Source organism: Montipora foliosa, chromosome 8 (assembly GCF_036669935.1).
Source record: "Montipora foliosa isolate CH-2021 chromosome 8, ASM3666993v2, whole genome shotgun sequence".
Lineage (NCBI taxonomy): Eukaryota > Metazoa > Cnidaria > Anthozoa > Scleractinia > Acroporidae > Montipora > Montipora foliosa.
In genome coordinates, this window is record NC_090876.1 from 22,572,264 (window position 1) to 22,581,601 (window position 9,338).

Below are 9,338 nucleotides of genomic sequence, written 5' to 3' on the forward strand. Positions count from 1 at the left end.
CGCCAGTGTCGGCGATGGCTGAGATCTCTGCATGAGTGTTTGAGGTGCGGTTGGGCGTACGTTATCTGGCCTGGGCTGAGGTGTCAATGGAGATAGTGATTGGGACTCTGGGGTGGTCTCTGAGGTGTGCCCGTGTCCACTCTCCCTTAGTAAAGATGTGGTGGTCAAGTGTTACTGGTGCGCATCTACCGACGATGCCATGTCTGGCTGGAACATGTTTGCGGCGACGTCACCGGCGGGCAGTGCCGGAAGTAAATGAGGCAACTTGGGATATCGGGTCTGATTCGACGGCCTGACTGGTGGGCGGGGGGGCTGGGGGCGTAAGCTGTAGGCGCTTCCTGCGGCGGCGAACCCTATAGCAATTGAGGCACACTGTATGGGGTTTGGTGTTCCAGCCCCGGGTCCCCTCCGTAAAAATCTTGAAGAGGTTTTTGCAATCTGGGCATGCCGAGTGTTTGGCCTGATCCGCTCGAGACAGGGTTGCCGAAGGGGGCTCTTTCGGTGGTTCCTGTTGGCGCTTGAATGACGAGACAGCAGACAGGGTTGATGACGGGAGGGCGTTCCGTGCCATCTCCTTGTTTTCCACTAGGGTGATGACGTCATTAACTGGGGTCTGAAGAACATTCTTGGTCCCAAGAACTTCACGACGGATGTCTGGGTCGGATATCCCATTAAGGAGGACATCTCGTATGACATGGTCTGTGTAGTCGACGTTTTTCCCACATTCACACTGTGTACTAAAGGCACAGGTTTCGGCTTTCCCACGAACCCTTGCTGTAAATGCGCGGAACGGTTCGTCCCTTTCCTGACGTAGTTGCAGTAGCTCAGTGCGTAGGACACCAGTTGCAACTGGTATTACTGCGAGGGAACGCATGGCAGCAAGCAGGTCTGGTAGAGTGTTGGAAGCGGCATGTGGGTTGGCTTTTAGGAGACTGTCACCAAGCTCATCTTCTGCGCATTGAAACAATTGGGAGGGTGCAGATTGATCATCGATGCCCGAACCAGTACGGAAAACTTCCCAGCGGCGTGTGAACACGTTCCATTCCTCTGTCGGGACGCCAATGTTTACTTTGGGCCGTTCGAGTTTTGGACCACGAGGAACGGGTGGAAGCGAAGGACCAGTTGTGTTAGGCAATGTGCACTGATGGGCCAAGCCGTGGTTTGCCAGGAGAGCAATGGCGAGGGCCTCGGAGACGTCATCGGTCTTGAAATCGCACGTGGGGATTGTACAAGCGATGACTACCATGGTTCCTTCATGAAGAAACAGCCTTCTCGATGAACAAAATTAACTTTAATGCCAACGATGAAGGAACCATTCTACAATCGAACAGGAACGCAAAAATGACAATACAATACAAGTGGACTTAGCTAGTAAAATGAAGACACTTACAAGAACTCCGTAAGGTGAGAAATGACAAGCAAGTCCTTAAGATAATTCGCAGAGTCTTAAGAAACACAAAACGTGGCCGACTCGTTTGGCCGAGAATATGAGTCCCCGGTCAGCGGGTTTACTTAAGAAGAGTCCTGTTATCATGTTGGCTGGCGCGAAACTCTGCAGACACGTTCGGAAAAAGTAATAAAATGAAAAAAAAAAACACATGAACTTACATTCGCTGGACGGAGTCTTGACAAACCAAAATTCACGCGGTAATACAGTACTTCATGTAAACTTCACCATGTAAACCTAACAAAGGAGACTTTTGTCTGATTGGTTGATTGTTTTGCTTGTACCCAGGTTTTTTCAAGTGCGCGCGCGCGAAATAACAAACAAAATGGCGGCCAACGATGTCTTGTTCGATTACTTTCTCTAGGGATTTTTATAACAGCAGCGACGCGTACAACTTTTTTTCTGTCTGAATATCGGTAGTTCAGTGGTAGAAGCTGATTCCTTTCAAGTCTTTCACTTTCGCTTGATCGATTGTTCGCCCGTGGCTTCATGCACAATTGATTTTTCCGAGTTGATGTTGTTGAATGTTGTCATAGATCGATTGAGGTGGGTAGGCTGCGTGACATGTTATTGTTGAGTGTGTGACTGTAAGCTCATGAACCGCAATGTATGCTGTGAACTAGTAGTTGAAAAGTACGGAGCTTGTGCTTTAATAAAACGTTTTCCGATTTGATTTGAGTGTGTAACATTGGCGACCCTGCCAGGACTCGAACCAAAGAAGCTTTTCATCGACGAAGAGCCGCCGGAAATTGTGAAGGACAAAGTGGCACGGAAATTGTGAAGGACAGTTTGGCACTTTTGGTTGATTTGTCGAGTGCGAGTTGGTTGTGGTAGACGGAGGACTAATTGCGACGTGAAGTGTAGCATTTCTATTGTGGACGGCTGATTGTACTATTGGTGAGTACGAAGGATTTATTTGTTTGAAGTATGGCAGATATCGAGAGTCTACAGATCGAAATTCAGGCCGCGTTGTTTACCTTGAGCGAGCAAAGGCTTAAAGAAGTTTGTAGTAGGCTGGAAATTACTTTGCCGCCTGAGAGCAAGGGAAGGTTGGTCCTTATCCGAGCTTTAAATAAATATCTTGAAACGGAGGAACTAGATTATGAGAAGCTCAAAGGATTATCGTCGTCTCTAAGCACGCAGGAAATAGAAAGTGTACCGAAAGAGAAAACGGAGCTGCCGGAGGCCCCTGAAAACATTAAGGCGGCCGTCAAAAACCCACAGTATCAATTTCAAAATTCAAACGTGACTTCAAGATTTCGGGCCAGATTGGCGACGTGTCGCAGAAGGATCGGTTGAGTTTTTCCTCGGTAGTACATCAAATTGAGAGTGGTATAAAGAATGATTATACAGAGGATGAAATTAAGGAAGCTGTGATAAAAGCAATCAATCCGGCGTTAAGTTTAAGAAGTTATTTGGAGGGTAAGGCGGATTTAACACTGGCCAAATTAAAGAGGATTATGCGTTCGCATTATCAGGAGAGAACAGCAACTGAACTATACCATCAGTTGAGCTCAACTGTGCAGCAGCCAAAGGAAAAACCTCAAGAGTTCTTGATCCACCTTCTCGATTTGATACAAAAAATCTTGTTTGCATCTCAAGAAATTGATTCGGAACTGAAATATGATCCTACTTTAGTACATGGCATGTTTGTCCATAGCTTTTCGCTTGGCCTGCAAAATGAGAATATTAAGATCGAAATGAAGCCTTACCTGGAGAAGAAAACTTTGAGCGATGAAGAGCTATTCGAAAAACTCAATGTGTGTTTCAGTAACGAAATGAAGCGATCACAGAAATTTGGTTCTCAGCTAACCCCCAAGGTGAATGCTGTTCAAGAAGGAGGAGACAAGCCTGCAAAAAAGAATACTGAGGTGGAGCAAGCCCTTATGAAAGAACTAAGGGAGCTTAAGAAGTGGCTGCTGTCAAAGAGAGAGTTCGGGCCCCACCCCAAGCTCAAAACCCCTCCACACAACAGTATATAACACAACCTCAACAGTGCAGGACCTGCCAACAAAGGGGATATGGATGGCTTTGCAACCATTGCTTCAGGTGCTGGGCTAGTGGCCATTATGTGCGCGAGTGTACTGCCCAGTTTAGCCAACGCTCTCCTGCAGAATTTCTGGTAAACGATCAGAGGTCTCGCCTATGGGACAGGATGTGACCGGGCTAGAAAATCAGTCCCGTTGCGTTCAGTGTTGAAATCAGGGAACAGATGATGTACCACTTAACCGCAGCAAAGCTTGTAAAATCAGCAGATATTGTTCAAAGGGATGTCAAGTAAAACACAGAACTGCACACAGACCAGTTTGCATGGCTATACAGGAATTTGAGAAACAGATAACAGCTGAAGTTGCTGGTGATGATTTGAACACGACGTTCCCCTGCCACTTAACGCCAAGATAGCAGGCTGGACTGACAAAACTCGTAGGACGGAGGTGCATGGTAAAATGGCTAATTCAGGGAAAAGAGGTGGAGGCACTATGGGATACAGGCTCCCAGGTCTGTGTTGTGTCAAGGAAGTGACAACAAACTTACTTACCGCTGGAGGTGTTAAGAAATGTTGAACAGTTGTTGGGAGCTGGAGAGGAGTTAAATCTGGAAGCAATGAATGGGACAGACATATCATTCGATGGGTGGATCGAGGTCAGGTTTAAGTCGGCTGGAGACGACACAACTACTGGTGAACTGACAGTTCCAGTACTGGTGGGACAAAAGGAACAAGAGTACCCGATCATCGGCTTCAACGTTATAGAAGAAGTTCTCAGTCAACATAGTGAAAACTCTCAAGCTGTAAGTAACATCATTCAGTAGTCATTCCCTTCAGTTCATCACACTCACGTAGGCGCTCTAGTCAATCTCATCCAGTCAAGATCACAGGATACTGGTGCCACAGCTGTCAAAGTTGGAAAGAGAGATGTTATGCTGCCAAAAGGAGAGGCAACGAAAGTTAAGTGTCAAATTCACTTCGGGCCTGTTCCAGAGGGAATGCCAATGATATTTGAGCCTAAGGAAGACGGCGAGCTCCCAGACGGACTGGAATTGGGTGAGGGACTCACTAAAATCACCCCGAGAACATTCATTCACGTGACCATCTTGGTCAGCAACAATACAGACAGAAACATCTTGCTAAAGCGCAGAACAGAACAGGGTCGAGTGCACATGGTTAAGTCAGTTTTACCAATTCCAAATCCCCCCTACCAAATATGCACTCACGGAAAGGAGAAACCTTAATCCGAAGCTACCACACATCAAGGTCACAAACAAGATGAATGGGAGCCACCAGTTGACGTGAGTCAGCTAGAAGAAAATGAACAATTGATTGTCCGCGAAATGCTACGACAAGAAGCTGGTGCCTTTGCCAGAACCAACGATGATGTTGGCTGTGTTGAAAATTTGGAGCTTGAAATCCAGCTAAAGGACAATGAGCCAGTACAGAAGAACTATATCTCCATCCCCAAGCCACTCTATGGGGAAGTGAAAGAGTACTTGGAAGACCTGATTAATCGAAACTGGATCTGCAAGTCCCGTTCGGCGTACTCTTTAGCCATGGTCTGTGCTCGAAAAAAAGATCGGAGCCTGCGACTGTGTATCGATTATCGAGAATTGAACAAGAAAACATATCCAGAAAGGCAGCCGATTCCCCGAATACAAGATATCTTAAATGGTCTGGGCGGCAACAAATGGTTTACAGTTCTGGACCAAGGGAAGGCCCACCACCAAAGCTTCATGGCAGAAGAAAGTGCCCCCCCACTGCATTTGTGATGTGTGACCCCCTGGGGATTGTATCATTGGAGTAGAATACCGTTTGGGCTTATGAATGCACCGGCGGCCTTCCAAAGGTGTATGAATGAATGTCTAGACGGCTTACGTGACAACATCTGCATTCCCTGCCTAGATGATGTCTTGGTGTATAGTAAGACCTTTGATTAACACGTTCCGGATGTCCGACAAGTTCTGCGTCGACTACAGGAACATTGTATAAAGGTAAAGCCATCAAAGTGCAAGTTCTTCCAACGACAAGTTAGATATTTGGGGCGGGTTGTTTCTGGCGATGGCTACTCTCTAGACCCAGCTGACACGGCCGCTGGACATAACTTAGCGAAACAGAAACCAGCAAGAGTGGGTGATGTACGTAAATTGCTGGGGTTCTTGAGCTATTACAGACAATACATCCGAGATTTCTCACGCATAGCTAAGCCCCTGTATGATCTCATGGCTGGCCCGTAACATGGGCAGAGGAACATCAGAAGAGGCTTGACATGCTTATCCATCCACTGACTTCTCCTCCAGTGATGGCATTTCCCGACTTTACAAAATCATTTGTGCTTCATACAGACGCCTCCCAAGAGGGACTTTGAGCTGTATTTTATCCAGAACAGGATGGAAACTTGAGAGTTTTAGGTTATGCCTCTAGGACACTAACTCCATCAGAGAAAAACTATCACATGCACACGGGGAAATTGGAGTTCCTTGCCCTCGAATGGGCGGTAACTGAGAAGTTTCGTGATTACTTGTACTACTCCACCTCCTTCACTGTCTACACCGACAACAATCCACTTAATTACGTGCTATCGTCAGCCAAGTTGTCTGCAGTAGGGCATCGGTGGGTTGCAGAACTGGCAGATTTTAATTTTAATATCAAGTATCGGCGTGGTAAATCTAACAATGACGCGGATGTACTATCCCGCCTGCCGCTAGACACCAGTGAATACATGGAAGCCTGTACTGCAGAAATGGAAAAGGACGCAATCTTTGCAACAATACAAGTAGTGATCCATCAGAAAGAAGAAGCTACACCCTGGTTGGCAGCAGTCTCAGCAAGCGTTGGCATTTTCCACGCAGAACCGGCCGTCACAGATTTAGGGTTCCGACAACTTACTTCAGAAGAAATACAAAGAGCTCAGCGGGAAGACCCCTATATCTCACGCATCTTAGTATACAAGAAACGGGGATATCCACCATCAGGAGGAGAACGGAAAAACGAGACTCGTACAACATCTTGTTACTTAAGAGCAGGGAATAAACTCCACATATCAGTGGACGGGATTATGTGGCGCCAAACGAAGAATCGATTACAGCTAGTATTACCCACAAAGTTTAAGCAGCTGGTTTACCAGGAGTTTCACATTGAAATGGGTCACCTGGGGCAGACCGAGTGGTGGACTTGGCGAGATCCAGGTTCTATTGGCCTTACACGCAAGAGGAAATCGAGCACTTCATTGCCAACAAATGTCGCTGCATCCAGCAAAAAAAGCCCCAAATCCCCCCTAGAGCACCAATGGAGAGTATTACGACGACTGCCCCTTTTGAGATGGTGTCCATAGACTTTCTCCATTTGGAGAAAAGCCAACGGGGATTTGAGCACATCTTGCTGATAGTCGATCACTTCACAAGGTTTACACAGGCCTACCCAACCCGAAACAAGTCAGCACGAACGGTGGCGAAAAAATTTACAGTGATTTTGTACCACGTTTTGGATTTCCAGCCCATATTCACAGTGATCAGGGAGGAGAATTTGAGAACAATCTCTTCTGTCAACTGCATAAACTGTCTGGCGTTTCCAAGTCTCGCACCAGCCCCTATCACCCGCAAGGGAATGGGCAAGTGGAGAGGATGAACCGCACGCTCTTGTCTATGCTGCGAACACTCCCAGATCTGAAGAAACGAAAGTGGGATGAATCGCTACACAACATGATCCATGCGTACAATTGCACTAAGCATGAGGCGACGGGATACGCTCCATATTATTTGTTGTTTGGACGCACACCACGCCTACCCATCGACCTGGTGTTCAATCTGAATCAAGATTGCGCAAAGGGAGATTACAACACTTATGTCCAAAATTAGCAGCATGATATGAAGGAGGCATATCAGATAGCTCAACGGAATGCAAGGAAGACTGCCGAGACTGGCAAGGAATATTACAACAAAAGAGTCTCAGGTGGAGTTCTCCAGCTAGGAGATCGGGTGTTGGTTAGGAACTTAACCGAGCACGGAGGACCCGGAAAATTACGATCCCACTGGGAGCACGTTATCCACGTTGTAGTTGATCGAATGGGAGACCAAAGTCCAGTTTACAAAGTTAAGCCTGAGGGGGGGGGGGGGGGGGGAGGGCTGTAATAACTTGTAGGTATTTGATGAATGTGCAAGCTATTGTTATTCCCTATTATTCTGAGCCTTTTAAATTCGCTGGTTTTTCAGGAAAAATGACATATTTTTTGTGCTCATGGCTGGAGAAAAATGCAGTAAGCTTGTACTTCATGTTGGTTTAAAAACAATAATTTTGAACCTCTCAATGATGACTTCAATTAGGCATTTCCATTACTTTTCCTATTCACGTGCAAATGCTGCTATTTTGTTACTACTATTTGGTTAAAAAAAAACCCCGATTTTCCCATTTTCTGACCATTTTACCCACTTGACACGCTATAAATAGCAATTTGTTTAAATTGTACATCGTGTGGAGTGGAAACCTCTGCAATGCAGCAAGCCAAAACACTGTAGGGAAGATAATTTATTGTTTACCTATTGGCATTAATGTGCTAACCGGAGACTCGCTGGCTGTTGAAACAAAAGGTTCTTTTGTTCCTGTGGTTGACACATTAATGCTTGTCATCAGATATCTTCCCTACATATAGATGAACTTCTAATTCACAATAGCTCTGAACTACCAAGTGTTTATTAACTTTAAATTTAAAGAAAACTAAATATGTTATCTTCAATCCTATTCAGAAAGTAAATTTCAACTTCCTTCATTAAAGTTACCTGGTCAATGCCTTGAACCAGTTTCAATCTTAAGATACTTGGGTATGATATCGATATTGGCCATCACCTTTCCTGGCAGTATCATATTCATTATATTTGTAACAAAGTTAGTAGAATTAATGTATTAATGTCATAATTAAGGTTATGTATTGTCAGTAAACATTGTCTAATCAATGTCTGTTATTCGGTTAGTCAGCCACATTTACTATATGGCTCTATGTTGCGGGGTAGTGATTATGAAAACTCATTGTCAGAGCTTATAACATTCAAAAATAAAGTTATTAGAATCATTAATGATGTTCCCCCATCCCACATTATGTTTCCTTAGGTCTATTCAAATTTCACGATATTGTTAAAATGTACACATTTATTTGTGCATGATCGTCTCTGTGGCGATAAGCCATGTATTTTTTTCCATATTACTGGTTCCGGAGCAACATTATCATTCAACTCAGGATACATCTTTGCAGTATTTATTTCTTCATGCTATGAATTCTGCCTATCTATTATTGGAAAATACTTTTAGAATAACTTCCTCTTTATAATCGAAACAGCACATCTAAAATCCTATTTTAAAAAAGCAATTTTTGAACACTATTTTGCTCAGTACTGATTTCCTTACTTGCTGGTAGGTACTCCAGTATTATAAGTCTAAATATTGCAACTGAATGGGATATCCTGTTCTGTAGATTGAGTACTATTTAAAGTTAAGAATATAATATTATTCTTTCTCTGAGATTGTTGTTAACTTAAATGTATTCACATTATGGATTACATTCACAATGTTTTACCTGGTTATGTCATTTCGGAATGTATTTATATACGAATCAGTGTCAATCTCCTTTTTAGTATAGTTAACTATATACCATTTATTTCTATTGATGCTATAGTGTAAATAATTACGTATCTGTAATAATTTCGTTTTTTTTCCTCTCCTGAAGCAGTGTTATACAAATGTAAATCATACTTCGCCTAAGATAAGTAAATTTTGTACCAAGAAAACGTGTAAGTGTATTGTAAATAAATAAACAATAAATAATTTAACTACGAATCAGTGTCAATCTCCACATTTTTGTGCAAAATTAGTATTTGATGTATCCACAATGACTGGATAGCATTGAGGGGA

General features: G+C 44.1%; 1 pseudogene; it reads right to left on the reverse strand.

The window, feature by feature from the left end:
- LOC137968010 (uncharacterized) overlaps window positions 1-1,491 on the reverse strand; it is a 3,201-nt pseudogene extending 1,710 nt beyond the window's left edge.
- Between the last annotated feature and the right edge of the window lie 7,847 nt (window positions 1,492-9,338).